Here is a 19,841-nt window from a genome sequence, read left to right on the forward strand (position 1 = left end):
CCAACTCTTTGTGACCCTGTGGACTGTAGCCCACCAGGCTCCTCCATTCATGGGATTCTCCAGGCAAGAATACTGGAGTGGGCTGCCATTTCCTTTTCCAGGGGATCTTCCCAACCCAGGGATCAAACCCAGGTCTCCCACACTGCAGGCAGACACTTTAACCTCTGAGCCATCTATTGGTAGCACCTCTACTTGAACTGGGAGGAAGTGTTGCATTCTCTAATTCACTTCAATTCTCTAAATATTGATTGAGCTTCTAACATGTGCTCAGCCAAGCTTGACCTGACTGGAAACTGGAGAAAGGGACTGCTTACATGCTTGCTTCAAGTAGAAAAAGGAAGGTTACTGGATCCTAAATAGCCACCTCCCCATTTCTCTCTTCCTCCATATCACTTAAAATTCTGCTCAATTTTCCGGGCTACAATGCAGCACTATCTAGGATATATTTGACGAACACTCATTCCAGATATCCTTCATAAATATCCAGTTTTGCTGTCCAGTTGGAGAAATAATGCAGTCTATACCCTCTTTTTGGAGATTCTTAATGTTTATTAACAGTAAGACTGAGAACATATATAGTAACGATGTCTACTTAACTTTAGTATTGTTTTCCAGTCTTATTTGAGTATAGAACTCTTCCTATCCAATAGTTTTTTTTCTTTCTCCTTATTTTCAAGTAATGCTTCATAGCATACACTTCAAAATAGTTAGGTAGAGGAAAGTCCAGTTGTACACCCAGCAGGTCTGACTCTGCCTCTCAGCTTACCCATCCATTAGCTTGGAACATTGGGTGAACTATTTAACTTATGAGCTTTAATATCTTTAAATCCAGATAATAATACCATGTACATTCATTTTATCCCCTTTTCTTACTGGCAACAGTTTCACCCATTAGAGATCCATTTAATTTTTTTTTGAAGCATATTTTGATTTATTAAACACATTTGCAGACATTCTCTAATCTTATTTTTCAACAACTGCTTACAGGCAGAGGACAAAATTGAGGCATACATACAACAACTATTTTTGAAGAATATTTCATGACATGGGGAAAAACCAAAGTAACAGTAACATTTAATTTAAAAGACTTTCACTTAAAAAAATTGAAGCAATTCTGGGAAGAGTAAAAGAACCCCCTATTGGTATGATTCTACCCCCAAGAAAAGACATAAACATTTTCTACTTCAACTTTTCAAGGACTGTCATGAAGCCTTGGTATCCCAAGTTGAAAGAGACTCTCTCCCTTTTCTAAATTCTGCTGCCAAACCTCAAATTGAATACTTAATCCATTCTGCCTAGTCTTACAGTTCTCTCTACAAATGCTGCATCTCTTAGACTAGTTTATGAAGTTATTAAGATAGAAACTGTGCCTTATCTGTTATCCATGACAATGCTTAAAACAAAAGAAACTTTCAATAAATAATTGTTGAATGATTTCAGACCTACTTGACATATCTTAATTGAATAACTTTCCTCCATTCACTTGACCCACATCTGTTGTAATAAAGAAATAGAACCTTTTTCAAGGGAAAGAAGGAACACATTAGAATATGAGACAATTGGAATCAAGTTGGGTAGATAATTACTAAAGACAAGTAGTTAAAAGAAGTGCTAGACAGTATAATCACCAGATGACTAAGATGCATGAGTCAAGAGTATCTAGGGGTTGAAAAGAGAGGATAGCAGGTTTCACATTAGGATTCCACAGCGCAAGTGTGCTACTGAAAGTATTGCCCAGGGGGAAACCCCATGCCCAGCTCCTTTGGGGTTGGTGTAAAATGAGCACAAGGCACTTAGGCCCTAAAGACTTGTATCTAATCAGGAGACAAGGCTTTACAGACACCATAGTCGAAGTGGTGACTGTGTAAGACAGACAGAAGCATACACTCTGTGATCAGACCATTCAAGATCCCATCCTCAATCTGCCACAACCCACCTGTGTAACCCTGGATGTGTTGGATGTGTTATTTAACATCCCTGAGTCTCAACTTCCTCGTCTGTAAATTAGACATAACAGTACCTATTTCACATGTTTAAAGTATTAAATGAAATAATTCATGTACCAAGCTTACAAAATGTTTCCCATGTCATAAGAATTCATCAAATATTATGTGTGGTTGCACTTATACTTTATTGCAGTTGTGTATTTACCAGTGTAAGCCATATGTCCCTTTGTCTCACTTGCCAGAAAGTATAATTGTGTAAAAATTATAGCAGTATTATAATGGTCCCACAATGGTCTGGGACCTCACTCTCTGGGCAAATAGAATGTCTTGCCTTTTCTAGAATCTCTCTTCCTAATAAGACTCACCAGGAATCTCTGGGCATGGGGAGAGATGTGATTGTCCACAAACAATCAGGGTTGCTGCTAGTGGTTTTGTGGCCCTCTGTTCTAACAACTGTTGCTGCCATGGTTCTTCTCTCTCAGCTCACTCCTAAAAAGTGGCTATAGCTGGTCCCACTGCAGGCTTTCTCTGAACTGTTGGCCTTTCATGTTCTTCTCTTGTGCTAGCAAGCAGAAAATCTCCTTTGCTTTTGGAGACTGAGTGATATGGTGCTCATTTTATACCACTGTCTTGGTCTTTCCCAGAACACTGGGCACTGGAGAGGAGAGTTTCACAAGCCCATAAGCCTCTAACAGTTGACTCTAGGCCTTGCACTCCAGGATCTTTAGCAGGGAGAGGTTGTCAGGGAAACCAGGAAGACCCTGTTCAAAAAGTTGTTTTCCTTTTGTGATTCTCCCTTATCATTATCTCTCCTACATTCCTGGGCCCCAAGACTGGCCAAACTCATATTCTGCCTCTTGGGTCTTCAGAATCTTATGTAAACCTTAGGATGGATATCTTTCTCAGTGTCCACAAATATCTTCTGCCAGTTAGGAGCCTAGTGTTCCCAGAATACCTGAGTAACTCTAGTGAGTATAATGGTCTACCAAGATGACTGTCTATCAGAATTCAATCTGACCCTCATGCAAATTCTCATCTGATCCTCCAATAGAAGACGAGTTCCACAAGGGCAGAGATCATGTCTATCTTGGGTTTATGACTTAGTATCTAGCACCTGTCATAATGCCTAGCATCCTGTAAGTGTACAGTAAGTTTATGTGAAAGATGAATGTAAACAAGGGAGGGACACAGGGATATGGGGAAAGGAAATCTGTTTGGGTCAGCTTAGATAAAGTCCTTTCAGGAGAGGTGAGCTTTAGTTAGGTCTAAAAGAATGACCATTTTTTAATATAAAGGGCCATCCTTGTACTGCATCTACATATTTGTATAGCCAAAGAATAGAAAGAAATTATGTCCTTGAGTTGAACACAAATTTTAGTGGAATTCATGTTTTTATGCGATTCAGCTTCAGAGTCATCTCCCTTGTGGCTTATAGCATATTAAGTTGCTAAAAGCTATTTTTAACAAAAATGTCTCTACTGCCTCAGACACAAGTGTGGCTGCAACACAGTAAAAATTGAACAAGGACAAATTTCTGTTCACAGAATGTAAACTTCTTTTGAGGATTCATTCATTCATCCATTAGAAAACTATTGAGCATTAATGTAATACAAATGCTGTATTAGGCATTGAAACATATGAATGAAAAGACTTAAAGCCTTCCCTCAGGGGGCTTCAAGTATGAAACTGGAATACAAAAGCATAATTATTTAATGGAACATGGACTAGTGAAGTAGAAACATAGGCAAACAAATACCTAAGTGTATGGTGAAAGTAGTCAAAGTGGGTTTTGCAAAAGTATTCTTCCAGATCCAAAGAGGGTGTAACACCATCACCAAAAAAACAAAAACAAAAAAAAATAGGTATATTTGTGGATTATTTCAGCTCAATCAGTTTCAGCTCAGTCGCTCAGTCATGTCCGACTCTCTGCGACCCCATGAATCACAGCACGCCAGGCCTCCCTGTCCATCACAAACTCCCGGAGTCTGCTCAAACCCATGTCCATTGAGTCAGTGATGCCATCCAATCATCTCATCCTCTGTTGTCCCCTTCTCCTCCTGCTCCCAACCCTTTCCAGCATCAGGGTCTTTTCCAATGAGTCAACTCTTCGCATGAGGTGACCAAAGTATTAGAGTTTCAGCTTCAGCATCAGTCCTTCCAATGAACACCCAGGACTGATTTCCTTTAGGATGGACTGTTTGGATCTCTTTGCAGTCTAAGGGACTCTCAAGAGTCTTCTCCAACACCATAGTTCAAAAGCATCAATTTTTCGGCACTCAGCTTTCTTCACAGTCCAACTCTCACATCCATACATGACCCATGTACTGGAAAAACCATAGCCTTGACCAGACAGACTTTTGTTGGCAAAACAATGCCTCTGCTTTTTAATATGCTATTAAAAAGCATATTATGCTTTTAAAAAATATGCTAGGTTGGTCATAACTTTCCTTCCAAGGAGTAAGCATCTTATAATTTCATGGCTGCAATCATCATATGCAGTGATTTTGGAGCCCCCAAAAATAAAGTCTGACACTGTTTCCACTGTTTTACCCATCTATTTGCCATGAAGTGATGGGACCAGATGCCATGATCTTAGTTTTCTGAATGTTAAGCTTTAAGCCAACTTTTTCACTCTCCTCTTTCACTTTCATCAAGAGGGTTTTTAGTTCCTCTTCACTTTCTGCCATAAGGGTGGTGTCATCTTCTTATCTGAGGTTATTGATATTTCTCCCAGCAATCTTGATTCTAGCTTGTGCTTCTTCCAGCCCAGCGTTTCTCATGATGTACTCTGCATATAAGTTAAATAAGCAGGGTGACAATATACAGCCTTGATGTACTCCTTTTCCTATTTGGAAACAGTCTGTTGTTCCATGTCCAGTTCTAACTGTTGCTTCCTGACCTGCATACAGGTTTCTCAAGAGGCAGGTCAGGTGGTCTGGTATTCCCATCACTTGAAGAATTTTCCACAGTTTATTGTGATCCACACAGTCAAAGGCCTTTGGCACAGTCAATAATGCAGAAATAGATGTTTTTCTGGAACTCTTGCTTTTTCAATGATCCAGAGGATGTTGGCCATTTGATCTCTGGTTTCTCTGCCTTTTCTAAAACCAGCTTGAACATCTGGAAATTCACGCTTCTCGTATTGCTGAAGCCTGGCTGGGAGAATTTTGGGCATCACTTTACTAGCGTGTGAGATGAGTGCAATTGTGCAGTAGTTTGAGGATCCTTTGGCATTGCCTTTCTTAGGGATTGGAATGAAAACTGACCTTTTCCAGTCCCGTGGCCACTGCTGAGGTTTTCAAATTTGCTGGCATATTGAGTGTAGCACTTTCACAGCATCATCTTTCAGGATTTGAAATAGCTCAACTGGAATTACATCAGTTCCACTAGCTTTGTTCGTAGTGATGCTTTCCAAGGCCCACTTAACTTCACATTCCAGGATGTCTGGCTCTAGGTGAGTGATCACACCATTGTGATTATCTGGGTCATGAAGATCTTTTTTGTACAGTTTCTTCTGTGTATTCTTGCCTGGATTATTTACCAAGCACTATATTAAGAGCTTGATATTAAATATAGTTTCAAATTATTGCTAACCAATTAAAGAAGTTATTATTGGTCCTATTTTATTATTATAAATGAAAAAGCTGGAGCATTAAGGAAGTAAAAGAACTTGCCCAAGGCATCACAGTTATTAAGTTGCAAAACTAGGACTTAAGTCAAGATTTAATGACACTAAACTTCATTCCTATAACCAATGGGATTTTATCCTCAGTGACTTGAAAGGACACTTACTAAGGTCACCTGAGGTCAGAGATGAGAGAGCATGTGAGACCATCACAGAATGTATAGTGTAGAGGACCAGTGCCGTCCTAGGCTGTCCCTTAATTTCCACTCCCAAATGCCCTCTGACACTTTCAACCAGAAGACACCAAAGCCAGACCCCAATGGACCACTCCTTATTGCATTGCCAGGTGAGTCAGGCACAACATCTGAAGCGGAAAGGAACCATAGTATCAGATAGTCTGGAAGTTTATAAATTTTAATTTTTAGCCATGAAATACTTATTCTTAGCAAATTTTTGGAAAGATTTCCAAACAAAACAGAAAGCTGACAAGATCATATCCTTTCTTTAATGACTTCTATGGCCAAACTGAAAGGCAATATCTCACCAGAAATTTAAGTGACTTTTCCTCTTGGCAGTCAGTTTAGTTCAGTAGCTCAGACATGTCAGACTCTCTGCAACCCCATAGATTGCAGCACACCAGGCCTCCCTATCCATCACCAAAATCTGGAGCTAACTCAAACTCATGTCCGTCGAGCCAATGATGGCACCCAACCATCTCATCCTCTGTCGTATCCTTCTCCCATCTTCAATCTTTCATAGCATCAGGGTCTTTTCCAAAGAGTCAGTTGTTCACATCAGGTGGCCAAAGTATTACAGTTTCAGCTTCAACATCAGTCCTTCCAATGAATATTCAGGACTGTTTTGCTTTAGGATGGACTGGTTGGATTGCCTTGCAGTACAAAGTACTCTCAAGAGTCATTCCAACACCAAAGTTCAAAAGCACCAATTCTTCATGCTCAGATTTCTTTATATTCCAACTCTCCCATCCAGACATGACTACTGGAAAAACCATAGCTTTGAAGATGGACTTTTGTTGGCAGAGTAATGTCTCTGCTTCTTAATATGCTATCTAGGATGGTCATAGCTTTTCTTCCAAGGAGCAAGCGTCTTTTAATTTCATGGCTGCAATCACCATCTGCAGTGATTTTGGAGCCCAAGAAAATAAAGCCTGTCACTGTTTCCACTGTCTTCCCATCTATTTGCCATGAAGTGATGGGACCAGATGCCATGATCTTAGTTTTCTGAATGTTGAGTTTTAAGCCAACTTTTTACTCTCCTCTTTCACTTTAATCAAAAGCCTCTTTAGTTCTTTGCTTTCTGCCATAAGGGTAGTGTCATCTGCATATCTGAGTTTATTGATATTGCTCCTTGCAATCTTGATCCCAGCTTGTGCTTCATTCAGAGCAGCATTTCTCATGATGTACTCTGCATATAAGTTAAATAAGCAGGGTGACAATATACAGCCTTGATGTACTCCTTTCCTGATTTGGAACCAGTGTATTGTTCCATATCCAATTCTAATTGTTGCTTCCTGACCTGCACACAGATATCTCAAGAGGCAGGTAATGGTCTGGTATTCCCATCTCTTTCAGAATTTTCCACAGTTTGTTGTGATCCACACAGTCAAAGGCTTTGGCATAGTCAATAAGGCAGAAATAGGTGTTTTTTGTGAAATTCTTTTGCTTTTTTGATGATTCATGGATGGATGTTGGCCATTTGATCTCTGATTCCTCTGACTTTTCTAAATCCACTTTGGCTTGGAGAATTTTGAACATTACTTTGCTAGCCTGTGAGATGAGTGCAATTGTGCAATAGTGTGAATATTCTTTAGCATTGACTTTCTTTGGGATTAAAATGAAAACTGACCTTTTCCAGTTTTGTGGCCTCTGCTGAGTTTTCCAAATTTGTTGGCATATTAAATTTAGCACTTTCACAAAATCATCTTTTAGGATTTGAAATAGCTCAATTGGAATTCCATCACCTCCACTAGCTTTGTTTGTAGTGATGCTTCCTAAGGTCCACTTGACTTCACATTCCAGGATGTCTGGTTCTAGGTGAGTGATCACACCATCATGGTTATCTGAGTCATGAAGATGTTTTTGGATAGTTCTTCTGTGTATTGTTGCCACCTCTTCTTAATATCTTCTTTTGGGTCTATACCAGTTCTGTCCTTTATTATGCCCATCTTTGCATGAAATATTCCTTTGGTATCACTAATTTTCATGAAGAGATCTCTAGTCTTTTCCATTCCTATTTTCCTCTATTTCTTTGTATTGATCACTGAGGAAGGCTTTCTTATTTCTCCTTGCTATTCTTTGGAACTCTGCATTCAAATGGGTATATCTTTCCTTTTCTCCTTTGCCTTTAGCTTCTCTTCTTTTCTCAGTTATTTGTAAGGCCTCCTCAGACAACCATTTTGCCTTTTTGCATTTCTTTTTCTTGGGGATAGTCTTGATCACTGCCTCCTGTACAATGTCACAAACCTCTGTCCATAGTTCTTCAGGCACTCTGTCTATCAGATCTAATCCCTTCAATATATTTGTAACTCTACTGTATAATTGTAAGGGATTTGATTTAGGTCATACATGAATGGTCGAGCAGTTTTCCCTAATTTCCTCAATTTTATTATAAACTTGGCAATAAGGAGTTCATGATCTGAGCCACAGTCAGCTCCCAGTCTTGTTTTTGCTGACTGCATAGGGCTTCTCCATCTTTGGCTGCAAAGAATATAATCAATCTGATTTTGGTGTTGACCATCTGGTGATGCCCATATGTAGAGTCTTCTCTTGTGTTGCTGGAAGAGGGTATTTGCTATGACCAGTGAGTTGTATTGGCAAAACTGTTAGCCCTTTGACTTGCTTCATTTTGTACTCCAAGACCAAATTTGCCTGTCACTCCAGGTATCTCTTGACTTCCTATTTTGGCATTCCAGTCCACTGTAATGAAAAGGACATCTTTTTTGGGTGTTAGTTCTAGAAGGTCTTATAGGTCTTCATAGAACCATTCAACTTCAGCCTCTTCAGCATTACTGGTCAGGGCATAGACTTGGATTACTGTGATAGTGAATGTTTTGCCTTGGAAAGGAATAGAGATCATTCTGTCATTTTTGAGATTGCATCCAAGTAATGCATTTTGGACCCTTTGTTGACTATGATGACTACTCCATCTTTTCTAACGGATTCTTGCCCACAGTACTAGATATAATAATGGTCACCTGAGTTATTTTCACCCATTCCAGTCCATTTTAGTTCACTGATTCCTAAAATGTCGATGTTCACTCTTGCCATCTCCTGTTTGACAACTTCCAATTTGCCTTGATTCATGGACCTAACATTCCAGGTTCCTATGCAATACTGCTCTTTATAGCATCGGACTTTACTTCCATCCTCAGTCACATCCACAACTGAGTGTTGTTTTTGCTTTGGCTCTGTCTCTTCATTCATTCTGGAGTTATTTCTTCACTGATCTCCTGTAGCACACTGGGCACCTACTGATCTGGGGAATTTATCTTTCAGTATCTTAACTTTCTGCCTTTTCATGCTGTTCATGGTGTTCTCAAGGCAAGAATACTGAAGCGGTTTGTCATTCCCTCCTCCAGTGGACCATGTTCAGAAATCTCCACCATGACCCGCCCATCTTGATGGCTCACATTTTCATTGAGTTAGACAAGGTTGTGGTCCATGTGATCAGTTTGGTTAGTTTTCTGTGATTGTAGTTTTTATTCAGTCTTCCCTTGGATAGATAAGGATAAGAGGCTTATGGATGCTTCCTGATGGGAGAGACTATGGGGAAACTGGGTTTTGTTCTGATGAGCGGGGTCATGCTCAGTAGATCTTTAACTGAATTTTCTGTTGATGGGCAGGGCTGTGTTCCCTTCCTGTTGTTTCACCTGAGGCTAAACTATGGGGAGGTAATGAAGATAAAGCTGTCCTCCTTCAAAAGTTCCCATGCAGGCACTGCTACACTCAGTGCCCCTGACCCTGCAGCAGGCCACGATAGACCCATGCCTCCACTGGAGACTCCTGGACTCTCACTGGAAAGTCTGGGTTAGTCTCTTTTGGGGTCACTGCTCCTCTCTCCTGGGTCCTGGTGCACACAAGGTTCTGTTAGTGCCCTCTAAGAGTCTGTTTTCCCAGTCCTCTGTAAGTTCTGGCGGCTCTATTGTGGAATGGCAACCTCCTACAAGAGGGCTTATGCCAAACCCATGTCTGCTGCATGCAGAGCCCCTGTTCCTATGGCAGGCCACTGCTGACCCGTTCCTTTGCTGGAGACACAAACACAGTTCTGGTTCAGTCTTTCTGGGGTCTTTAGGTACTGGTGCTCACAAGGTTTGTTTGAGCCCTCTGAGTGTCTCTGGTGCATAAGGGGTTTAATTCTAAATGCAATTTTGCCCCTCCTACCATCTTTCTGGGGCTTCTCCTTTGCCCTTGGATGTGGGATATCTTTTTTTGGTGGGATCCAACATTCTCCATTCGATGGTTGTTCAGCAGTAAGTTGTAGTTTTGGAGTTCTCGCAGGAGAAGATAAGCACATGTCTTTTTATTCTGCCATCTTATGCCATCTTCCTCTTGGCAGTGACTGCTTACTCTTCTGTACATTAGGGATGTGGATATGGGATGCAATGATGCAGAGTACATCATGAGAAACTCTGGGCTGGAGGAAGCACAAGCTGGAATCAAGATTCCCGGGAGGGAGAAACATCAATAACTTCAAATATGCAGATGACACCACCCTTATGGCAGAAAGTGAAGAAGAATTAAAGAGCCTCTTGGTGAATGTGAAAGAGGAGAGTGAAAAAGTTGGCTTAAAACTCAACATTCAGAAAACTAAGATCATGGCATCCAGTTCTGTCACTTCATGGCAAATAGATGGGGAAACAGAAGAAACAGTGGCTGACTTTATTTTTCTGGGCTCCAAAATCACTGCAGATGGTGATTGCAGCCATGAAATTAAAAGATGCTTACTCCTTGGAAGGAAAGTTATGACCAACCAAGACAGCATATTAAAAAGCAGAGACACTACTTTGTCACCAAAGGTCCATCTAGTCAAGGCTATGTTTTTTCCAATGGTTATGTATGGATGTGAGAGTTGGACTATAAAGAAAACTGAATGCTGAAGAAATGATGCTTTTGAACTGTGGTTTTGGAGAAGACTCTTGAGAGTCCCTTGGACTGCAAGGAGATCCAACCAGTCCATCCTAGGGGAAATCAGTCCTGGGTGTTCACTGGAAGGACTGATGTTGAAGCTGAAACTCCAATACTTAGGCCACCTAATGTGAAGAGCTGACTCCTTTGAAAAGATCCTAATGCAGGAGGAGAAGGGGACAACAGAGGATGAAATGCTTGAATGGCATCACCAACTCAATGGACATGAATTTGGGTAAACTCCAGGAGTTGCTGATGGACAGGGAGGCCTGGCGTGCTGCGGTTCATGGGGTAGCAAAGAGTTGGACATGACTGAACTGAACTGATGTGATTTCATCCTATTGTCAGCCTGATTTCATCACTGTAGCTTTAGCTAGAACAACTATTTTGTGGATGTGTGTATAGCTTGCTCTTTTTTATTCCCCTGGCCAGGGATATATCTCCTTGCTTTCTTGGGTCATTAAGGATTTTAATTTGAAAAACATTGGTTTGGTCCAACCTATTTACTTTCTAGATGAAAGAAAATGCCCAGAGAGAGGACATAATGTGCCAGAAGTACTGACTGGTAGAATTAAAATTCAAACTGAAGACCTTTAAGCCTAGGTCCTATTTTCCCAAGAACCTCATATTAGCTTAATAAATGACTTGTAGCAAAAGGAGGAGAACTTAACCCTCTTCTTTATCAGCACACATGTCAAAAGTTATAGCCTCATGAAGACAGATGTTAAAAAAAAATGGAGATAAAAAAGAAAAGCTGTGCAAAGAACTTGGGAATGAAAGCTGTGGAAATGTAACACTCCATAAATTAAGAAACAAAGCAAATAAACACGTTCAAATGAACAAGTTTGGAGAAAGTGCTAATAACAGTGATTTCTTGTGGGAAAGAACAGCAGCAACTCCTTAGGTGAGCTTCAGAGGAAAATATAAGTGGGTTGGTATTTTCAAAATGCATTATACATGCAAATCTAACTGATGAAGGAGAAAACAAAAGGTGAAATTCTGCATGGCAGATTTATGTTCTGTTTAATTCTATGGTTTTCCTTTTTTTTACATATCATTTTAAAAGAAATAAAAAGTGTTTCTAAAGAAATTATAAACACAGTTGACAGAATCATACTGATTTTTACATTCTGAGCACAGTGAAAGAAAAAATAAAAAACACTGTGGTGCTCATAGAACTTTCACTAAAGGGCAAGTTCACATCTCAGATCTAGTACATTACATCAAAATAAAAATAAATCATAACCAAGCATACTTCCATAGAAAGTTTACTTGGGTTTGTGAAGAGATTTGACTTAAAAGATTAGCAATACAAGTTGTCAGACAGTGTGATAGTGTATTAGCTACAATATTGATTGATTCATTCATTCATTCATACATTCCAATGAAGATTGTTGAGGGAATGAGATAGTATAGTAAATGGGCCAAAACAATAAATAAGATAGGGTTTAATCCTCTGGTAAGCTCACAATCTAGTTGGACAGAAATATAAATATATGTGTGTGTGTGTGTGTGTGTGTGTGTATTTATATATATACATATATGAATATAAGTGCATTATAAAATAGGTCAAGAGAAAGGAAAATGAGTATGATGAAAAATTAATGCTATGAGAATTCAGAGAAAAAAATTATATACAGCTGAAATAATCTGGGAAATCTTTATGTAGTGGCTGAAATTGAGATTAGATTTAAGGTTAAGTAAGTGGAAAATATAGGTGAGCAGAATAGGTGAGGGGGCTTCCCAGGTGGTGCTAGTGGTAAAGAACCTGCTTGCCAATGCAGGAGACGTAAGAGATGTGAGTTCGATCCCTGGGTCAGAAAGATCCCTTGGAGGATGGCCTGGAGACCCACTTCAGTATTCTTGCCTGGAAAACCCCATGGACAGTGGAGCCTGGCGGGCAACAGTCCATAGGGTCACAAAGAGTTGGACACAACTGAAGCAACTTAGCATGCACACATAGAGCAGGTGAGTAAGCAAAAAGTGAGAGGAAAGGAACGAGGAAGGCAATGAGATTTTCCAGGTACTCACTAGAAAAGAAAAGTTTATTGTGAGAAGTGAGAAGCAAGACTAGATATGTAGTTTGGATGAGATTGTAGCATGGTGCTTTTCAACGTTTTTCACGTCATGACACATATAGGAAATCAACATGTGTATATGTTTCACAGGGATAAATGGACTATGTGCTCATACCTGGAAGTCTGGAGGCTCTTCAAGATGGTTGGGTAGCTTGCATAGCTGTATCCCACTCATAGCACCTTCATTTGCCACTTCACAGCTGTTGGGAAGTGGGGAACCTGAATGTCATTCAAATGATAACAAGTTATCCTATAGCAATCATTTTTGCTTATCCAAACTTATTATCCATACATGTTATCAGAAATTTTCTCAAAGTACACTGGGTAGCCAAATACCACTTCTCTGTTCTAGCAGAACTTGGGAACAGCAAGCACAGTCAAGGCTAAGAGTAACAAACCATATGGATAGAAATTGTAGAATCTAACTCTCCTCCACTCACTCTGTCCTCTGAATGGGGGCAGATGGGCTTATGACCCACAAATAAGAGATTAGAGGATTTCTAACTTGAAAAACAAAACAACCCAAGAGAAAAGATCCACAGATATTAACTCTGGAGAAACATATCACCCTACAGTGAATTCCAAAAGAATACAAGCACCTACTCACTACTCTCCACAGTTTTTATTTTTTTCTTTTAATTCTTCACTGTGAAATGTGAGTGGATAGCCAAACAGTTTAAGGAATGGCTATAGCATGAAATACAGAGACCTAAACAGATAAGCAAGTACCTTAGAGGTAATACAGACAACTCAGAAAACAATAGACAACTTCAACAACAGAAATCATTGGTTTTAAGACATAAAACAATCAAACAAAAATGCTATAAAAGACAAAAAAAAAAAAGAAACAATACTTGGAAATTAAAAGTATGATAGAAATACAATATTTCATAGATGAGAAAAAATTTCCAAGAAAACAAAAAGATTAAAAGCCTTGAGAAATAATAGAGGAAAAAAATAAGAAATTTAGAAGATCAATTCAAGAGTGCAGTTAACAGGAGGTCCACAAAAGAAAACTGGAAAAAAAATTAGAAATTAACATTAAAAATCTCAAACAGTTTCCCAGAATTAACAGACACCATTTTCAAATTGGCAGAAAATGTCAATGCCCATTCAATGCCCATCAACAATGCTTTTTAGAACACATGGCAAATACAAGGGTTCAAAAATTGTAACACAACAGATTTCTAAATACAAGCATTGTGGGTTAGAAGACAATGTAGCTTTCAAATTCTGAGTTAAAAAAAAATTGCATTTCCAATCTGCAATTTTATACAGAACAAACTTATCAATTAAGGCTGAGGGTAGAAGAAAAGTACTTGCATACAGACAAAATGTGCTCCCTTTCTCAGGGTGGTACAGAAAGATAATGCATTTGTTAATCTTTACCACATAAAAAGTATTACCACCAACTTAGTAGCTTTAACATTCATTACTAATTAATAATCAGCATTCATTAATAATTAACATTCATTAATTATCCCACAGTTTGTGAATTTGGAGTCCAGGCACAGCTTAGGTGGGTCCTCTGTATGGCTCCCATCAAGGTCTTGGCCAACTAGATGATTCCTCCTCTGGAGGATTACTGGAGATGAATATACTTCTATGTTCATGTTTTATTGGCAGCGCTAAGTTTATTACAAGATGCCAAACTGAGGGCCTTAGTTTCTTTTGACTTTTTGCCAGAGGCTGCCCTCAGAGGCTTTCTTCATGGGTCAGCTCACAACAGACAGCTCTTTTCTTTAAAGTCAGCGAAGGAGACAGTAGGCAACTTTTTTGGAGATAAATATTTATTTAGTTTGAGTTCCTGCTGAAATAGCTGAGAGACAACACCCCTAATCTTAGAAGTCCCAAGGTTTGATCGAGAGATTCCACAAAACATACTTTTATTTTCTTTCAATGTTTCCCTGTGACTGAATACTAATACTCTGATATTTCTGAAGTCATAACAAAGGATATACGGACATACTCCTTGCTTTTTCTCTATACTATATACTTTTCTGACAGTGATCAGAAGACATCTCCTTAATTTCATGAGAAAATATTTCGGGGGGAACTTCCAGATTATTTGTGGAAGGATTCTAGCTACTCACACAGCAGTCAAGAGCAGAATATAGATCCTGAAGGGAAGGAGTAAACAGGAAACACAGAAGGTTCAGAGTTCCCATGTAAAGACACGTAAATTAGTGCAGCCACTGTGAAAGTAGAATGAAGGTTTCTCAAAAATCTAAACATAAATCTACAATGCTATGCTGTGCTGACATGACACTTAGTCATGTCTAACTCTTTGCAACCCCATGGACTGTAGCCCGCCAGGCTCCTCTGTCCATGGGGATTCTCCAGGCAAAAATACTGGAGTGGGTTGCCATGCCCTCCTCCAGAGGATCTTCCCAACCCAAGGACTGAACCGAGGCCTCACACACTGCAGGCAGATTCTTTATCATCTGAGCCACCAGGGAAGCCCAAGAATACTGGAGTGGGCAGCCTAGCCCTTCTCCAGGGGATCTGCCTGACCCAGGAATCGAACTGGGCTCTCCTGCATTGCAGGTGAATTCTTCAACTGAGCTGCCAGGGAAGCCCAGAACTACCATGTAACCCAGCAGTTCCACCCTAGGGTATATATCTGAAAAAACAAAAACACTAGTCTGAAAAAAATACATGGTTAGAGGGAAGAGAGGAGGGACAACACAGTGGCAGGAAAAAAAAAAAAAGGATAATTATGGGATTATATGAAATCACATCGCAAAATTATTGAAAATTGTAAAGCACTACAGAATTTAAAAAATCTTTCATTCAATGAAAAAAAGGCATGAGATTTCAGAAAGTGTTCCAGTGCATGTAGTTCAGGCATGTGTGCTAAGTCGCTTCAGCAGTGTCTGACTCTGTGTGATCCTATGAACTGTAGCCTGTCAGGCTCCTCTGTCCATGGGATTCTTAAGGCAAGAATACTGGAGTGCACTGCCCAGTATCCAGGGGATCTTGCCCACCCAGGGATTGAACCCTCATGTTTTACATCTCCTGCATTGGCAGTCGGGTTCTTTAACACTAGTACCACCTGGGAAGTCCATGGGCATGTAGCATGCTGGGCAAAGAATTCGATTTAAAATTACACTCCTATGGCCTGAGCCAGAAGAGAGAGTGCAAGTAGGATTCTTTGACACAAGAGGTTATTCACAGGTCTTCTCTATAACTCATCAGATAATCAGTCAATTAAAAACAAACCTTCAATCCAAACACAGTCATATTGGGAAACATACCATTAATTTTCTCTGTCCCTGCCTCAATGAATTCAGAAATCTGTGGGCTCTGGTAGTCTGTGGGCCTTGGCTTATTGATAGAGTGCATTGTTTAATCCAATTCTAGAGTACTAGAGAAGTTATAGGTGTAAAAAAAAATAACAATCACATTTTCATTGTGTTCAATTATAATAAAGTATTTGGTAAAAGGAACTGTCAGCAAATATAACATGCATATGAGAGTGAAATATTTAAACAGTACAACCTTGGGTTTCTAAATTTGAATTAAAGGGAAGATTCTGACAACATGCCAAAGAGAGAAATAACCACTTATTTCTGTTCACCTAGGGAGTCTTTATGGAGATGGCACTCAGCTTGGAAAGAGGTATTTTTCAAAAGAAATGTCAAGAACATATAAAGCAGTCCCTTCAGGAATAGTTATATATATATATTACTTACAGACATATACACACATGCTGGAAGGGATAAATCCCAATGGCAATTGCAGTTAAAATCCCAAAGCCCAGAGTGGACAGGCCATGTAAGCAGAACTCACAAAAAATGCAATTTAAAAGGTGAGTTTCTACCTTACTGTGTTACCCTGATTAAAAACTCAGACCTTATGCACTAGAAGAGTTGAGGAGACCATAGATTCACCTTGGGATGATATCATCTGAGATCCAATTTCACAGTGTGAATAGACTCCCAGCCCATAACCACCACTACTTGTCAATATGAGAAATCATGCAAGGTCTTAATCTCTGACATACCAATTGAGCATGAACCAGGAGAGATTATAATGGCCTTTAACAAAGTTAGATCAGACCTGCCCAACCAAGGAGCAGTGGCAGCAGGTCTAATTAAAGGCCATTTGGAGATAAGAGTTATGGCTATCTGAAAGGCACGGGGGCACAGGGGCAGATGCATAGACTCAAGAGATTCAAGTGTCAGAGGACTGCACAGGTTCTTGCTTCTGACCCAAAGCCCCATTGGTGGGATGTGAACCGCAATAACCTGCTGCCTTTAATAATGCTATTTTTTTTCCTGCTTTCAACTCACCAGGTACAGTGTCATCACAGAGAGGAAGAGAGAACAAGAAGCTGAAAATATCCCTTTAGAACATCAGCACCGATCAGGACAGATATTCTTAGTAAGCGTTTGTCTGTCAAATCTGAGTCACGTGGCATGATGCTTTAATGATCTGAGAGTTTGCAAGTCCCTGAAAAGTGACAGCTGCAAATGAGAATTTAGGAGGTTCCACTAGGCAAGCAGAACATTGATCAAATCTATTGGCAGGAACCCTAATCAAAGCAAAGTGTCAGTGGAGATGCTGAGCTTAAAATCCTCCAGGTGATGAAGTACTTTCTGGCAGGCGTTTTCAGTGTTAATGCATAAAAGTTATTGCCATATGAGACTGGTTTACATCTTCAAGAGCCTGTCACCCTTTCACTGTTTACTACATTTTAAATATTTTTCCTCCTTATAAATATGGGATGGAATAACATTTCAAAAATAGATAAAATGTGAATTGCTGCACATTATGTTCTCTGTGAAATTTTAAATGAAAATTCTCCGTTCATCTGTGCTCATCCATCACAGATGGGCTGCAATAAGGTATCCATTCCCCCAGCTCCTCTCCATGCCACAGGCCATCGTGCCAACTTTGACTTGTCATTCATAGCCTTATAACCAAGAGATTACTTGCCTTGCCTCCAAGTTACTCATGAATGTACATGGAGAAGTATATAAGGAGAACCTACCTGAGGTTGGTACTCTTTGTTGAATGGATCTTCTGTAAAGTCTGCATAAAGGAGTAAATAATTTAGGATACAAAACTCTGTACTACATTTCAGTTGCTGTTAGAAGCATTAAAATCAAGCTACAATCTTAGCATTTTTGCAGGAAAGCACTGGTCCTCCTCTTCCTCTTGTCTTGCTCTTCTCTGCAATGACTTGCCTTATGGCTTCAATTTTATTATCTTTGAGTCCTAAGTATGGTCAACAATCATTCCAACTGCTCTCTGATTTCTGACCAGGTTTCTTGCCTTCAGTTCAGTTAGGTTCAGTCACTCAGTTGTGTCCAACTTTTTGCGACCCCATGGACTGCAGCATGACAGGCTTCCCTGTCCATCACCAACTCCTGAAGCTTGCTCAAACTCATGTCCATCAAGTCGGTGATGCCATCCAACCATCTCATCCTCTGTCATCCCCTTCTCCCATCTTCAGTCTTTCCCAGGATCAAGGTCTTTTCCAAGGAGTCAGTTCTACACATCAGGTGGCCAAAGTATTGCAGTTTCAGCTTCAGCATCATTCCTTCAAATGAATATTAAATAATGATTTCATTTAGGATGGACTGGTTGGATCTCCTTGCAATCCAAGGGACTTTCAAGAGTCTTCTCCAAAACCACAGTTCAAAAGCATCAATTCTTTGGCACTCAGCTTCTTTATACTCCAACTCTGATACCCAAACATGACTACTGGAAAAACCATAGCTTTGACTAGATGAACCTTTGTTGGCAAAGTAATGTCTCTGCTTTTTAATATGCTGTCTAGGTTGGTCATAGATTTTCTTCCAAGGAGCAAGCGTCTTTTAATTTCATGTCTGCAGTCACCATCTGCAGTGATTTTTTTATAAAGTCTCTCAGTGTTTCCATTGTTCCCCCATCTATTTGCCATGAAGTGATGGGACTGGAGGCCATGATCTTTGTTTTTTGAATGTTGAGTTTCAAGCCAGCTTTTTCACTGTCTTCTTTCACTTTCATTAAGAGGGTCTTTAGTTCTTCGCTTTCTGCCATAAAGGTGGGGTCATCTACATATCTGAGGTTACTGATAATTCTCCTGGCAGTCTTGATTACAGCTTGTGCTTCATTCAGCCCAGCATTTCCCATAACGTACTCTGCATAGAAGTTAAGTAAGCAGGGTGACAATATACAGCCTTGATGTACTCTTTTCCTGATTTGAAACCAGTCTGTTGTCCATGTCCACTTCTAACTGTTGCTTCTTAACCTGTATACAGATTTCTCAGGATGCAGGTAAGGTGGTCTGGTATTCCCATCTCTTAAAGAATTTTCCACAGTTTGTTGTGATCCACACAGTCAAAGGCTTTGGTGTAGTCAATAAAGCAGAGATCGATGATTTTCTGGAACTCTCTTGCTTTTTCTAGGATCCAGTGGATGTTGGCAATTTGATCTCTGGTTCCTCTGCCTTTTCTACATCCAACTTGAACATCTGGAAGTTCATGGTTCACATACTGTGGAAGCCTAGCTTGTAGAATTTTAAGCATTACTTTGCTAGCATGTGAGATGAATGCAATTATTCAGTAGTTTGAACATTCTTTGCTATTGCCTTTCTTTGGCATTGGAATGAAAACTGACCTTTTCCAGTCCTGTGGCCACTGCTGTTTTCCAAATTTGCTGGCTATTCAGTGCAGTACTTTCACAGCATCATCTTTTAGAATTTTAAATAGCTCAACTGGAATTCCATCACCTCTACTAGATTTGTTCATAGTGATGCTTCGTAAGGCCCACTTGACTTTGCATTCCAGGATGTATGGCTGTAGATGGAGTGATCACACCATCCTTGCCTTAATCTCAGATATTTTCTTACCCTGCTGGGTTATGAGCAGTCCTTCCCAGAACTCTTTGACCCTCTTGTGACCCACTATGCTAGCTCCTCTTCAGATATTCTGTGGCTGACCCATTACTCTTGAACTCTGCTAAATCTATTAGGGCTAAAACATAATTCTTTTGCAACTCTTATTGCATGATTTCCATTTATACAAAATGCTTGTCTTCTCACAATGATATCAACATG

Source organism: Odocoileus virginianus, chromosome 5 (genome assembly GCF_023699985.2).
Source record: "Odocoileus virginianus isolate 20LAN1187 ecotype Illinois chromosome 5, Ovbor_1.2, whole genome shotgun sequence".
In the NCBI taxonomy this organism is placed as follows: domain Eukaryota; kingdom Metazoa; phylum Chordata; class Mammalia; order Artiodactyla; family Cervidae; genus Odocoileus; species Odocoileus virginianus.